The sequence below is a fragment of the Pararge aegeria genome, chromosome 11, assembly GCF_905163445.1.
Source record: "Pararge aegeria chromosome 11, ilParAegt1.1, whole genome shotgun sequence".
Lineage (NCBI taxonomy): Eukaryota > Metazoa > Arthropoda > Insecta > Lepidoptera > Nymphalidae > Pararge > Pararge aegeria.
In genome coordinates this window covers 6,776,302-6,793,089 of record NC_053190.1, presented here as the reverse complement: position 1 = coordinate 6,793,089, position 16,788 = coordinate 6,776,302, and the positions used below count along the sequence as shown (strand labels likewise).

The window sequence follows — 16,788 nt, the reverse complement described above, 5'->3', positions numbered from 1 at the left end:
CTTGGCAACCAACGGCTTTTAAGACAGTCTTAACAATACAATTAATCATTTCCCATGGTGTGGACCAAGCATGCAAGTCCAGTGAGGTAATATTTGAAACAAGTACAAAAAAACTTAATGCTTGTCTGTAAACCCTGTAGTCTGAATGCTCGCAGATCTATGTTCTCGCATTGTAGACAGTTCTTTAAAACACTTTACACGTGACTTCCAACGTTCCATTGACAAGCATAGATAGTCGATGCATGACTCTTTAGTTTGGAGCATCTCTACGTGCTTGCCATCGGCATTTTACAAGATAAAAATTAAAAATTCTTCTTTTATTCTGCAAATAATTATTTTGATATTATAGAGCATCCCCAATAGAATCCGTGCTAACTATTTCCTACTTATACGAGGACGGATACATTTTTTAGTTCTTTCAATTAATTTATTTATAACCTCATAAAAAAATGTTTTGTCTTTGTCCTCAAAATACGCCTAAACGGCCTCCTTAACTTCATCACCGGTAGTAAAATTTTACCGCGCAGCTATTTTTTTCAGTTTTGGAAAGAGGTAAAAATCACTCAGGGGACAGGTCTGTTTTAATTTATTTATTTATATTATATTATATAAATTTTATTCTGAATCTTGAAAAATATTATTAATAATTTTTATGATGATTAATGTAACATTGTGGATTGTGCTGAGTAAATAAATTGAAATTGAATATATTTTCGATGTGCTCCGGAATTGTTTGATCTAGTTCCGCCTTCACCTTTCTAGCACTCATTTAATACGTTACTACTGCTTTTTACTATCGAATCGCAACATCCGTTAAGGTTCTGCATTGTTACGTAGTTGCTATCCCACGGTCATGTTAAGCTTACGATTTCCTTGCATTTCTTGTCATTCTATTATGTAGCAGCAGACTATCTGATAGAGGTGTTTTATGGAACACGTTTAGTAAGGTTATTTTTATGTTAAAAAGTACACGGGTCCAAACGGTTAGATCTAAGCCGCAATTTCGTTGGAGTTGATTATTATGAAACTTGGAAATGAATTTGTTGTTTTATTTGTTCTTGTCGTGGATGACTTACGGATGAATTCGCGGGTACATCTAGTATGTAATAACTTCGATACATTTTTTAATTTAAGATAATAAAACATCTATAATTGCGCGCCTTCACGAAGCTAATATGAGCGTAATAAAAGTCGGATCTAACAAAACACCATTCATTCATCAGTTAAGTTTTAGTGTGACGTCCGGAAACCATTTTCCTACCGAACAGATTTTATTACAGCTAATAAAATAGTTATTTAAATGTAATAAAATGTTTTACTATTCGTACATTCTCCATTAGATAGAACATAATATGACATTGTAATTTGTATATTGACTGAGTAAAGCGAGGTCTACTAGTTTATTTGGGCGAGTTTGTACTTTGTCCGTCCATCTGTCCTTGCTCTAACGAGCTTGTACGACGCTGACGGACGGACTGACGAAAGTCCAAATTTACATAAGTCAACTCAGACACTGTTCTGTCGGTCAAAAACAATGATTAGTTGTGATGAATTCTAACTAATGTTATGTCACGTCTTATCCTTTCAACCGCTTATCACAAAATTTTGCATACACGTGGAATGCAATGAGAATTTGAAGGTAAATAGCACAGATAGACCTACATGGAGTATATATAACAACTTCTCAGTGGCTTAGGCGGAAAAGGTCATGCTCTTAAACTTCGCATCTGCGCACCGCCCAGCTGGCAGACATTTCCTGCAATCATCGCACATTCTTAATTGAAATTAAGCGTGATTAATAATTCTAAAAAGGAACAGCGGTTGAGTTAAGTCAAATAGAATAAACGAATATTCCATACCTAGGATCTTAAACAGAAGAGCCCATCGCAATCAAATCGCAAAGCCCAATCGCAAATAATCTTTATCTTAGGAAATAGTTCAATGTTTTCTCTAAGTAATCTGTCAAAGTTATTTCATAGTTAGGTTATAGATCGATTAATAATCAAGAGGCTATTTAAGATTGAAAGATCATTTTTATTTTGGTACCTACTTACGTAAATATCAATTCAGACGTAGACGTACCTAAGAGGTACTTATTTTGAAAACAGTAAATGACTAGATGGAATTCTAATAAACTTTGTAAAATCATAATTTCATTGTTTAAGTATCACTAATTAGTAAAACTTCCGATCGGAATATCCAGTAGCAGAAGCATCAACATTGAACTTGGTAGGGGTATGGCGGATTTTCCCGCACCGATTTTAGTCGCGCGTTGACTTTGTGTTGAAGCGACGTATCGCCACATCTCGCAAGCCGCGAAAAGCCCGGTGGTTTTAACTGACGCACAAGTAAACACGATATTCCGAAATTAATTATCTAAGTATTCAAATTAACGTGTAATTAAAGTTGGTTTTAATGAACTTGGTCTAATATATTTTAAAAAAAGAATAAGTTATTAAAGTGAGTGATGAGAAAACAATTTGTATGAAATGATAAAAACATTTGTTACACCAACTTAAGTTTCGGCGGTCATTCATTTAATATTAAACTTCAAGGTAAGTTAGCATGATGTATTTAAGGAAATTAATTATTTTAATTTCGGGTTTATATAATTACTGCAGACGGTAGATAATATTAGGTATGTATGCAAATGTATGCATACATGGTTTTTAACGTTTGACGGTTTTTTACGATAAAATCGTAGGGTAAAATTTAACCAAGCTAAGTACCAGAAGTTTCTTTGTTCTGTTTTTGTACGAATATTCTTTTCTGATACTTTTTTTCTATAGATCTTTGATTCTTAATATTGAATATCTACGTGCGGTAACGCGGTAAGTGACTCTTCGTCACCAGCTACTTGACTGCAGAGCACAAACAGCGTTACTGTCGCGCGACTAATTGAAGCTAACTTTAATACTTAACGTACACAGTGACGGGGCGATTCGAAGCATTGCATCGCAAAAAATTGTGTCATCGCTTAGCTAGGTATGATTTATACCATCATCATCATATTACCGGCCAACTACAGGGCACGGGTCTTCTCCAAAAGTGAGAAGGGGTTATTTGTATAGGCTATTTGTATGGATAAATGTAATTCGTTTTTGGTGTAATTTTATTTGTAAACTTAATCCGGATTAGAATTTATGAGACTATCAAAACAAAAACCGACTTGATTTTAGCATATTTGTCGTTTGGGAGTTCTACTCTAATATTTTAACTGAGTAATTATATCTGTATTTCTAATGAAATGCCTACAATACCTACACTGTGTGGTGGATGGAATGATTATAATTTCGGATGATACTTTGTATACTTTTAATTCTTAGTATGACATTTGCAATGCAATGGTTCCCACATAACATATCAAAAAAGTTAATAAATATGGTTTTGAATTTTTACTTTGACATTGTTCGGATAAAACTGAGATTATATATGTACAACTTTAAAAAGAGAAATAAAATTTGATTTTATATTGTTTTATTGAAAACAAAATAAAAGTATCTCTGCATTCATTGGTACATTCAAGCTTGTGAAACAGCAGCTCTTACAAAAGTCATAAGACATGCCGAGGAAAAAAGACAGATCCATCACAAAACCTACGACGAAATCAATCAAACTCTCGTAGTAATACGTAGAGGTGTCTGTTACGACAATTCAATTGATGTGACTTATTTATTAAACGATAGATAAGCCGTTTGAAGACGAAGTCACATAAATTGGATGAATCTGACTAAAACCATGTCTAAAGCTAAGCGCGAAAATATTTCAATGTCAACCGCTTTAGGCTACTCTTGTACATGACCCAGAGACAACCCTGTTATATTAGTCTGTGTGACAGTCGAATAGATCAACAATATCCATCAATCGAGGTCTGGCCTCATAATTATAGAAAACTAGCGGTTGCTCGTGTTTTTCACAAAAACCATTTGTTTTATGAGGATAAAACGTAATTTACTCTATGTATTTTCTCAACTAACGCTATGCCGAGGATTTTGTTGAGTGGTTCCTTATTTAAGGCGTAAAACAAGTAGGTACAAACAAACAAACAAACAAACACACTTTTGCAATTATCATAATATGTGTAAGGATATAGGTCCATCCCTGCCAACAACACGTGTGGTCGTACGAATTCTCACGTTAGGTTTTGTCAAAGTTCCGACCGTATGGTTAAAAAAAAGATGATTACAAGTGATGAGTATCAGAACTAAAAATGATACACTTTTCACAAAACAACCTTTAAAATATCAAACTAGCCTAACCTAAGGGTTTATTTTTGCTGGATTGAACATGTTTTGAGCAACACCAGCCTAAAATTAACAAAAATTGTACACAACATAATTAGCAGAAATGGCCAACACATCAATTATTATGTTCAAAACTTGTTGGTGGTGTTACCTATGTTTTTTGTTTTTATCCTTTCTTGATAAACAACAATAATGTTGATCGCAAGCTGACCGCACATTACAGCTGAGTTATATATACGCATTGGTTTTTTATGTAGAATTTTAAATTCGATTTCGTGAAAGACTTGCGTCATCGGCGTTTCCATATTCAAAATTAGTTTCTTGCGGCTTATAGCACAATCAGCGTAAACATTCTAAGACTATTATTATACACTATCCAATTATTAAAATTATAGTAACTAGTTCTTGCTGATTTATACCTAAAAATTTCAGAGAAGTGAATGCGAAATACCAATTAATAAATTACATATTGATCTAGTGGTCTATTGGGAAGTAGCGTGCGCAGCCTTCATTTCAAATTCCAAAGGCATACAACGTCTTATTTTCGTCTTCTGTATAAATGTTATTATTTCATATCTACTATCGATATACTCAAATATTATGAAAATTAAGCTTAATTTGCTATACTCCGCGAACAGCAGGAGAATCTGTATGGTGTAATTTATAATTACTTCAATCTGTGTACTCCATACCAAACAGATCTTCAGCCATGTACCCTCTACGCACGTTTCGGTTCGAAACCGGATCATCCTCAGGAGATGTTGACTTTACAATGAATAATTGTTAAGATCAACTATAGTACCCCCTGATACAACCTATAAAAAAACATTGTACTACATAATGCAGTAGCAGAGATATCAGTGGCAGAGTTCGTCTGGAAAAATACTACCTCAATGCTTCTTTCTACCACCAAGCCGCTTTGTTGCAATGTAGTATTCCAGTCCATGAGGCAGAGGATCGTAATCAAATTGCGAAGGACGTTGCGATCGAGATAGATAGAAATCTAAAGGAAAGTTACTGGACTGATAATATGATGATATAAAATTATATTTTCCGATCGATCTGGAGTGGAGAGATGTAGCGTGGAAGCGACACGTTTAGGTATTATACATGGAAATTGTGTCATTTCCTGCATATGAATAGTGAGAAGAAAAGAGGAAATTATCCATCTACTTAGTTGGTATGGTCATACGAATTTTAAAATATGAGGATACTTTCATAGAGTTTCGGAAATAACTATAATTAGTTTGTAAAAGTGGCTGCAAGTTTATTTTAGCTTGATGGAAAATGTGAGACTGTCTACAATAATGCAATCATTTCACAGTCAGTTACCATTTTATTACGTTTGCACAACAGTATACTTTTGAAAAATCGCACCGGTTGGTAAATGATTATCTCACTAAGATAGTAGGTTAGTCTCACTAACCTGTTAGGGGTATGGCACTTTTATTAAACCTAATCGGTTTCTACGCGACATCATACCGCAACGCTAAATTGCTTAGCAGCACGTCTTTGTCGGTAGGGTTGTAAGTAGCCACGACCGTAGCAACCCACTAGACCAGACCTGTGAAAATTCAGAAATTGTAAATTCTCAATGTTGTATTTATACAATAATTTAAGTCAGTTTAACTACTCCTTTTTTATTTTGTGGACATAAGCATATGGAAGCTGAATTTTTAGATAACTTGTACATTTAATTGTCAGTAGATTAGAGGATTCCGGTCGTATTGATTTAAAAATTAGATTGCTGATTTAGTTTCTAATTTGCTCATAAAATTCAGTACCATACAGTTTGCAGTATTAACAGAGCCATAGATTAAATCACTGTACCAGATGCTTCATGCTACTGGAATAATGTAAGCGGGCTATAACAAATAATTTCGGATAAGCGTCCTTACCACAAATTCTTACATTGCTAAGAAATAGTTTCATATAATATATATCTGTGGAAGCTGCCAATTAACTCGGACTGACGGCTGCTGCTGTGACTGCCATGCTGTATCTTCATCCCTGTGAAATTTAGATCAACAGGTAAAAATATTCTCTGCTTAATGATCTTACAGGCCTAATGACCGAATGAGCTTTTTTTTATTGAAAACTTTTTAATGAAAACTGTTTTTTCTCATAGGAGGTTTTTGGAACGTGTTACGGTTTAACGTCAAATGGGCTAGTTCCTCCTGAGATTTTAAAAGAAAAAACCAAATACCTTACATTTTTTTATCGACTTGAAAATCTAATTAGGAACTTGTGATCCGTAGTCGAACATGCTAACCGTGAGACTATAAAGGCAATTATTCGATAGAGTTTTTTTGTGAGTCTGATACTATTAATAGGCTTATACAATTGCCAATTAGAAGCTGAAGTTGTATTGAACTCTAAAAATAGTCACTATCCATAACATATTCACACGTGCTGCAACAATCAAAAAGCTATATGACAGTATTTTTATTGAAAATATATCACTAATAAAACGGGTATTTCGGGGCATTGAAAGTATTTTTATCTAATAGAATTGTTGCCTCTGAGCCCAAAATATTTTTACAGACATTCTTACATGATTTGAGTGAGGTTATCACGATTTGAAGGAAGAAGGTCAGGTTTAAGAGCGTTTTCAGACTCGATAAAATTATAGAGCGGAAGTCTATGGTATATTATTATTATAATTTAATCCCACGGTTTGCGGTGGAGAGAATAAAATATAAAACTATTTTTGTATCATTTTAATTTATCATAACTTTACTATTTATAAACTACAATAACGTAATAAAAGCTGAGAGTTTTTAATTTTGTTAGTTATTTTTTTATAAATATGAGTCATGACCAATTATTATAAGTCCCCTTTATTAATAAACGTGATGTAGCGTTGGGGCAGTTTCGCAGTGTTTTGTAACATTCTGACATTGAAAAGGTGACGCCAGTTCAATGTCACTTCATGTATCTTATGTTCACAATCACAATTTATGGTACATAAATAATAAATAAAAATAAATAAATAAATAATAAACTATTACTATATAAAAAAAAGCCTAACTATTCCGACGTAACGCCACGCTTATTAATAAGGGGGTTAATGCCCTCGCAAATGCTCCGATATTCAGATGGAGGTTTTTCGAGCCGAAATCATCCACAATGTTTCATTGATTTTGACATGTTAGTGATAATAAATAACCTGGTTTGACAGCTTAACGTGCTCTCAGAGGGTAGTACAACTCGTACTGGAGATTTTCTTCATTTTATATCATCTGCATACCCTGTACATACCCTCTATGCACGCCACTGTTGATAAGGCCGCCTTTGCACCCTAGCACTAAGTACTATTACTATTTTCCTTGTTTTTCCTATTGTGTTATGTTGCAATAAAGTTTGTCTAATCTATTCTATTCTTAAATGTACTGTTATATAGTGTATAATATAGCTAGGTAAAGTTTGTTTTTTTATCTTGACATTTATAGAACTTACACACTTTGTATGATAAATTTATAATTTGATCCTCGGTTCTCAGTTTCACCGTTTATAATCTGACGAATTCCGCGCTAATAATTTAATGTATAATGCTTATGTACTAATTGCATGCATTAACACCATTCCGGATTTATAAAATGACGGATGTTGTTTAAGGTATTCTTAATAGTATATACTCTAAGCTAAAGTATGTACTGTTACTCCACATACCTAACATAGTACTCAATACTTTACAAATATGTATTGTGGTAAAGTCAAGTTAGAGTTTCGAGTTGTAAAGAAATACCGTAAAAGAAAGTCGTATTTGCCTTTAGATAGCTCGGATTTTGTTTTATGCCTTTAATTCACTCTTGGTCTTTAAAAAAGACTAAAATTGTTAGTGCGTACCTAGTTTGTTTTTCGTTCCGCGGCAAAAATTCGATTAAAAATATTGTTGTGTTTGTCAGTTACTCTTGACTATTTGTTTCATTCTTTTTTAGGTAGGTACCTACTCAACTTTAAAATAAAATAAAACCCAGATCATTATGTTATTTTTTTAATGACAATTTTATATCATTAAACTGATTGAAAACGATTTCGGGCATATTAAATAAACTCGTCAACATCGCAATTTACATTGTTACAACATTTCAAATTGATATCGAACTCTCTGACGCAGGGGTAAGCGTTGCGATTAAATAAATAGGAGTTTGCGGATTCGATTTCCGGGAGGGGCAATTTGGTATTATTTAACGTCTTTTCTAAGGTTTTAATTTTGCTATGGTTTGGTCTGATTGTTGGCTTTGATACAAAATTCCACCACTCCGTAAGTTCCGACAAAGAAGTGCCATCAAGTGATTTAGCGTTCGGGTACGCTACGCAATTAAAACGCATTAGGGGTAATGGTTTAGTAAAACTTCAATACCTAAAAGGTTAACCCGCTTCCATTTTAGATTGCATTAACACTACCTTCAAGGTGAGATTGCAGTATCTTGTAGCGGAATATTTAATAAAATAATTCCTCAAAAAAAATTATATCTGCAACTCATGCTTGCGAACGTAATAATTATCATCTGCAGTCCCACAAGCCGCGTATCTCAAAGGAGAGACGAATGTAGAGCGTAGACCCACCACGCTCCTCCAATTAGACGGCCGACTGGCGCAGTGGGCAGCGACCCTGCTTTCTGAGTCCTAGGCCGTGGGTGCTAGATGGCGATGTGTGTAATGTCGTAGTATATTTATTTATTCTATATAATTCGGGTTGGTGGGCTTGACATGCCCTCTGAGGCACAGAATTTGACACCGCCAATTTCCTAACTCCAGGCTGGTACTGTAAATGGTTTAACAGAAAATACACAATAGCACATCACATTTTTTTTACCCCGACGCGGGATTCGAACCCCAGAACCTCGTGATCCCAAGTTGACCTGCTAAACATAAGACCAACAAGGCAGTTATCCCTGCGAACACGGGTCCGAAACGCAAAAAACTTTTCTGAGACATATATTCTGAACAGTGAGAGTTGGTTTAACCAGCATCGATATATCTATAAAGCTGCATTGAACGTTAATCCCTGTCGGATGTAGGAGAAGGAAGCAAGGAATGGCCAAACATATTTGATTGGGTTTTGTGTGTCGGTATTTTATGGGATTTCGTCGGAGATTTCCCATTGAGTTGTATTAATAGAGAAGACAATACATAACTACTGTACTCCGTTCATACAGCGTTAACTTTGCAACTGTTTATTTTTCGCTGTGGCTAACTTAAATTCAATGATAATGGATCTATTTCATTAAACCTCATTTTGGAATACTCAGCATCAGGATCAGGTGTGTTCACACCTTTCGCACAAAATAGAAAAGGGGCCTAATACATTCAAATGATATGATGATTTTCTAATACATTTGGAATATCTCGTTGTTCGATGCTACTCACATATTATGTTTTCAAGGATGCCGCTATTTTATGAGATGTAGCCACTTATCATGATATAATACAGTTTTACCACATATTCAAAAAAGGGGTTCACACTGAACAGTCTATACTACAACTGTAATTTTTCTACTTTTAAGTTTTAAGTTATTTTTTTCTGATCGCTAAAGGATTTTTTATGACCGACAGTAGCCGGACATTAAAATCTTCCTGAATTACCGGCTTTCGTGATTGGCGAAATATTTTCGAGAACACTCCGTTACATATTTGATAAATTAACCTTTAATATTTTTAAACAGGGCTATATGTGTAATCACAATAGTTAGTGATGGTAGGTAAAAACCTCAAAATAAAGAACGTGCAGAACCCTCAATCAGCCAATATCGCATTCAGTGCATTGTGTCCAAAAACAGTGAAAACGCCTCGTGCACGTCTCACATCATATCCGTGGAATGTTGCTAGCTCACAAACTTTTCCGATCTACCGCATTTTATGGTAAACGTTAAGAACATTAGAGGTAAAATAATTACTGTCATCTGCTAAATTGTGCTTCAATATTAGTCGTGTATACGGTTTCTGTATGTTCTGAATTATCTGGTAAAAACAATTTCACAAGTTAAAGATTTTCCCACATATTATCCATACCCGTAATGCGCACATTTATATCCTTTATTATTCGAAAATAATAAGGCGGTTGTAATGAACTACTATAAAATAAATTTCACATCTTAAGGCTCTCCTTTATCTATACTTAAAATAAAACCTTATCCCTGTATATAATAATCACTTTTAGTGATAAGGCTACCTATGCACCCTAGCACTAAGTACTATTACTGTTTTCCTTGTGTTTTTCCTATAATGTTGTGTTGCAATAAAGTTTTTCTATTCTATTTGTAAGAATAATTATGTTTTGAAAATTTATAATGGGAGAAAGCTTCCCGCAATTAAAATTAAATATCAATAGAGAATACAAACAGATTTTAAATTTTTTGTTGTCTATCTGTCTGTTTGTTTACGCCTCACGCGTAAATTACCTATTGGATGGATGACGAAAGGAATTAAGTAAACGTATGGCTATAAAATATAAGTATATCAGTTTAATTCTTCTTCTTTAGTTTGATTCTTCTTCATCAACACGTACGAAGCTTTTTCCTTCCTGATCCGCACCGCCAAGGCCTGGAATGCCTTCCCACCTTCCGTCTTCCCCGATAACTATAATCTGGGTACCTTCAAATCAAGAGTGAATAGGCATCTTCTAGGCAAGCGCGCTTTATCTTAGGCTGCATCAGTCAAGCACTTGTCTATATATTGAAAAAAGATCAAAAAAAAAAAATTAGGTTATTTTTACCTAAAAAAGCTTCTTTCGTTAACGACAATCACAAGGGTTATTTAAGAGTTACCTATCGTTTGAAATCGCCTTGCGAAGTCGCGGGTCACATCGTTAGTAGATATAATATAGAACTAGCAGTTGCAAGACTCTTCGTCCTTCTAGAAATTTCATGAATACCTCTATGGTCCGTTAGTATTATTTACGTCTCTAAAAATAAAAAGTTGGGTCAGATGTAAAATTTCAAGAAGTTCTTTTTTTTAATTACTTGAAACGAACACTTAAGAAAACACACATTGCAAACACTTGCCTACTTCGATAATGAGTTTTTGTGAAATCAATATTAGGTTAGGGTCTTTTATAGAAAAGTTATATCGTAGTATCTTATGTAAATGGGGAGAATTCTTACAAGGAGATTTCCAACAAAGTTTTTTATCCTAAAATTTATATTTAACACAGATGGCAGGACCTTTATCAAAGCGGCCTTTATCATGACCCTTTAGCACGAAGTATTATTAAGATCCGGAAAACCGGATCCGGTGATGCAGCGGCATAATACATTTACCAGATCCGGCGATAACTTATTATGCCTCAATACCCGCGTTAAGCTGACAAGTGCCTTCTCGGCCGCAGGCTAAATTTGTAGCTCTATAAGAAATCGATTGGCATATGACACAATCAACACAACTTGTTTCTTGTTTTGTATTTATTGTTATTAGGTTTAGACAGTGTTTTTTAAAACACAAACATTAAGCTTAATTTGCTATACTCTGCGAAAAGCAGCAGAGTCTGCACGGTGTGATTTATAATATCTTTAAACTTTTTTTTTAAAAGATATTTTACTATAAGTAAGCCACTTGACTGCAATCGATGTTGACTTTACAAAGTAGTACAGTTATTGAGAACTTTACAAAGTAGTACAGTCATTTACAACATTTACTGGAAAGGTTGTATCAATTCAGACCAATGTTATTGGATAAATGGGACAGAAGTCCTCGGCGAACAGCAGAAACCCCCCCCACTTATGACCCACAATTTCAAAACGGTCCCGCGATCAAAATGCCAAATTTTAAAACATAACTAAGAAAACCTTACTGGAGATTGCGTCAGATGTAATCTTATTACTGTCGAGAAATTTTGTTTAATCGTGTATAGGATAACCATTTAGTCGGAAATATGATCAAGATCGTATTTTTTTCAATGTGAAAAACTTCAGAGTTTTATTAATAGTCTATGTTGTTTGAACTTCATTTTAGTACAATCAGTATTTTAAGAACGATTCTTAATATATGCTAACATGCCTCATAAATGTTATACCCAATGGTTATACCCAATGGTTCTAACTTCGCATATGAGTCAACTAAGAATACTATATCGATTCTTAGTATAACGATTACAATTCGTTGTTTTTGATAGATTCTTCTCACCTGACAACCGACTGACTTGAGTCAACGTTGCTTACCCAGTGCAATCGACTAAAAAGTACTAGGCAACATATCTTTCCATTATAAATGTTTGTGTGATGAGCATGATTGTTTTTCAGTGTGTGGGTTTGTCAGTGTTACATGTATATAATAAGTATATTATTAATAAAAATATTCATCAGTCATCTCAGTAGGTACCCATAACACAAGCTACGCTTACTTTGGGGCTAGATGGCGATGTGTGCGTTGTCGTATTATGTAAATAAGTATATACAATTTATTTGCACAAGGTAGGATTTTTGATAAGAAATAAAAAGAATTAAATGTCAGATGAGACTGTAAATAAAGGGAAGGTTTTTGACGGTGACAATGTTTATGACATTGAAAGATTGGAACGATGAGTGAGCGAAGTTCCCATAGTTTTATATTTTCCTCAAACCTTGGTAATTAGAAAACTTAATAATCTTTTTTTAAACTATAGACATTAAACTAAAAAATAGGGTATAAAATAGCTTCAGCAATATTTATTTTACACTTGGAAAATGGGAATGATAATGGAAAATGATAAAAGTAGACTAGGTCTCTGACTAATACTTTTATTGAACTCTGTGTCTTAGAGTACGACAAACATAATACTTAACAATTATTATTAAGATGATATACACATACACAAAAACTGAAAACAATATTTTATAATCGTTCAGTCTTAATATTTCATCGAGCACTGGCACAAATGAGTGATAGCCAATACACAACACGGTCAGCTGATGCGAACTATAGGCGCCACCATATTGGTCTCGGCTGCTCTGAAGAGCGCCTGTCACTTTATCCCCGTTCCGCGGCCGACCGTCACGCGACATGCAACACACATACGAAAAAGTTTGAGACGACGAATTGAAAGTTTCACATTAAAATAACAAAAAAAAATCACGATTTGGGATAACTTATATAAGTTTTAAAAGCAAAATGTAAACTGTTAATCACCTTTTACAAAATATTTCTTTTCCCAAACCTAGGGTGTTAATGGTTCCCGTGCTTCAGCAGTGGGTGGAGAGAAGACACGGGGTGATGACCTTCCACCTTGCGCAGGTGCTTTCAGGACACGGGTGTTTCGGAAAGTACCTGTGCAAGATTGCCGGTAGGGAACCTACCGAGGAGTGCCACGAGTGCGGCTGCGCTGTGGACACGGCGCAACATACGCTTGCCGATTGCCCGAGCTGGGCGGAGCAGCGGGCCGCACTCGTGGCGGTAGTGGGACAAGACCTCTCCCTGCAAGCTGTGGTCAGGGCCATGGCCCGCAGTGAGACGTCTTGGGATGCGGTAGTCTCGTTCTGCGAAGACGTGATGACGCATAAGGAGGCAGCGGAGCGGCTGAGAGAGGATGCCGTGGACTCCCAGCCGATCCGCCGCAGGAGAGTCGGGCGCAGGCGGCTTGCACAAGACCGCCGCCTGCCCCCATAAGGAGGACCTCCGGGCGATAGATGCGGGGACATTTACCGCCCGTGGGAGATAGGTCCTCGTGCTGGAAGGCGCACTCTGTGTTCAAAGTGCGCCTTTGGCGAATGAGGGGGCACGAAATGCCCCCGGAGAAGGGTCCGCATTAGCGGACGCCGCTGGCTGGGTCGCGGTCGTGTGCGAAAGCGTTCCCATAACTCAGTCACCAGGCGAAGTGTTTGAACACCGTGGGGTTTAGTCGGTTAGAGTCCGACATAACCATTGCACCTCCCCGGGTGTGTTGGTATCCATGAGGATTCCCCACGTAAAAAAAAAAAAAAAAAAAAGGGTGTTAATGGTTGAGGAGTTCTCTCAGATTAAATCACAACACCCATGCAGTTATTTTGATGGCCATCTGTGGTCTTGAGTTCAAGATATATACTTTTGGTGGCCCTATATTATTTGAAGTGTTCGGTTTCTTAAGGATCCTTTGAACGAATCTTGAGCTGATGAAAATGGGACCAAAAGGGAGGTAGGTAAACCGTTTTAAATTTAAAAAAAAAAATCAAATCTGTTTACAAACACAGTTCTGAGGTAACAAATAAAAAATAAACTCTCCCGAATTTATAACCTCTTCCTTTTTTGTAAGTCGGTTAGTAGAGAAGACAAAATCTTATAACAGCCTATAATACTAAAAAACCAATATTTATGGCAAAAAACATTTATAATCTACAATTTGAGCAAAGTGTATATCATGTAGCATTACACTACTACACGGAGTTACCGCGGGTGAAACCGCAGGGTAAAGCCAACATTAAATATTTCCAATTTTTTACACACACACACTGGCGTTAGTAATTTATGTAAAATAAAAAACCTCATCCTATACCATTATTTATTATAAATCCCATATAAATTTTATTAGGGTCTGGAAATTAATGTTCGGTTAAAGCGATTCGAAGGCAATCGCGTTTTTTTATGTTAGCTCGGTCAGCTAGTAAGTAAGATGGATTCCGACATTAGCATCTAACTCTATATCATATTCTCAATATCTGCGCACTTAATGTTCCATGCACCCACAACTGATTTAATCTATACTACGTAATATTATAAAGTAGGACTTTTATTGAAGTAGAAGAATTTGAGAGATAAATTTATAGATGTTAAAATAATGACTGTCGAAAGCCGAAAATTGAATGAAAAACATATTTGAAAATTTAATGTACGTTCACAACAATATATCAAAATTTAGGAGAAAATGTGACAGCAATAATTTCAACGTTAGAAGCAAAAATAAACTTGCAAGTACTAAATAAGCAATTCATTTAAAGGATATGTATACAATTTTACAATAAATTACCGGTTTATATTTTGGGTATGTCTATAAGCAAAAAGATGATAACCGTGAGAGGGTCTTTATAGACCACTTTGGGTATCATCCATGAAAATGAACAACTTTTGCTTTATTAAAAAGTAGCAGTTGCAGATTAGCCGATCTGAGTTCAGCAATACATAGAGCATACGAAGCTTTAGAAGTTATCTGGAGAAACATAACTTACACGAAGGCCTTAGCATTGTTGTACATTTATTTGCAGGCGATATTTCCCCCTTAGGGAGGAATTTCGAACAATCGTTATTGAGTTGAATTCATGCGCAAAGTTTCATGCAACGAGTAATGTTAAGCTTCTGTTTTTTAGCTGTTCACTGTCTTGTTAATTATTACTTTAACAATTAACTGGTAGTAGTTTCATGAATATATCTAAGAGTTGCTACAGAAGCTTTGTGGCGCTGTTGGTTTTAAATATGATGTGAGTTAAAATGAAAACATAACTCATATTTTTTGTACGGGTTATGTTTACATTTCAAGGTTTTTCAATACCATCAATTATAGTAGATTCGGCCACGGTGGTCAATCTGCAGGGAGATTTTTCAACTACGCTTGAGATATTAGATATGGTGCACAAATTTGTGTGCAAACATAGGGGCAGTCTCTATTCCATCACTCTCATTGTTTGATGGCACCGCATCTCCGTCACGACCAGACAAAGATCAGAAGCAGGATCGAAACTTAACGTGCTCTCTCAGGCACGTGGGTGAATCACGCCATTTTCCGAACTCCGGGCTCGTATAATTTTTTTTTTAGTAAAATACTATGTATTAGTCCAACCGGAAATCGAAGCCAGTCCCTCGTGATCTGCAGTCAAACATGATCAAAATTAGAACTACGCGATTGTGTGTATCTTGTGGTAATATATCGTGAAACACTATGTAAAAGTGATAAGTAGTCATAAATCTAGTGAAGGGAAGGCTCACTAGTAAATAATGAGGGTAAGTATATGTTACATACATCATCAATAGATGTGTACAGAGGGAGAATTCGTAAGTAAGTAGGTACGCCAACGTTGCTTTCAGCTTTGCGGAATGTATATGCAAGAATCTTGTCAAAAACCACTTTACAACAGAAATGTATTTAGGAATAACTTTAAAGTATTATTTTATGTTTCTGCGAAAAGTTTAGGTTTTTAAACGCTTTACATTAGCTTCATCTTTATAAACACCATTTACTTTATAAATAACCCTTCAACTTATTCACCCTTCGCTTTATAAATAAACCAAACTAAAAGTTAGGAATTAGTATGGTTTTTATACCAAGCGTGTTATTTGCGAGGTCGCTATTCCAGAACCTTGGAACGCCAACGACCATAATTTGCCACTTATTTCCTAACTCGCAGCTTGTACTGCTCTTGACAGACTATTTCAGTATATCACTATTGGCCTGACTCGGGAATCGACTCCAGAACCCTAAATCGAATACGATAATCACTGGATCGAATTAGACTAAAACGGGTGTTCAGTTTAAACCTTTGTGCCTTACAACAATGACTGCAGTACAGCACCCCAAAGTACCCCCATTAAAGGCGTTCCTATAAATAATCTAGCAAGTTGTAGCACTTGCCAAACTTAACTTTGCAAACTACCTAGCTAC

The 16,788-nt window shown here is 35.5% G+C and overlaps 1 protein-coding gene across 1 annotated transcript in view; it reads left to right on the top strand.

The window, feature by feature from the left end:
- Positions 1 to 2,441: 2,441 nt before the first annotated feature.
- Positions 2,442 to 16,788, top strand: part of LOC120627730 (pyrokinin-1 receptor-like) — a 59,058-nt gene continuing 44,711 nt past the window's right edge. The window contains exon 1 of the mRNA XM_039895754.1: positions 2,442 to 2,555. The gene's annotated coding sequence lies outside the window, so the exon portion shown is untranslated. The remainder of the gene's footprint in view (positions 2,556 to 16,788) is intronic.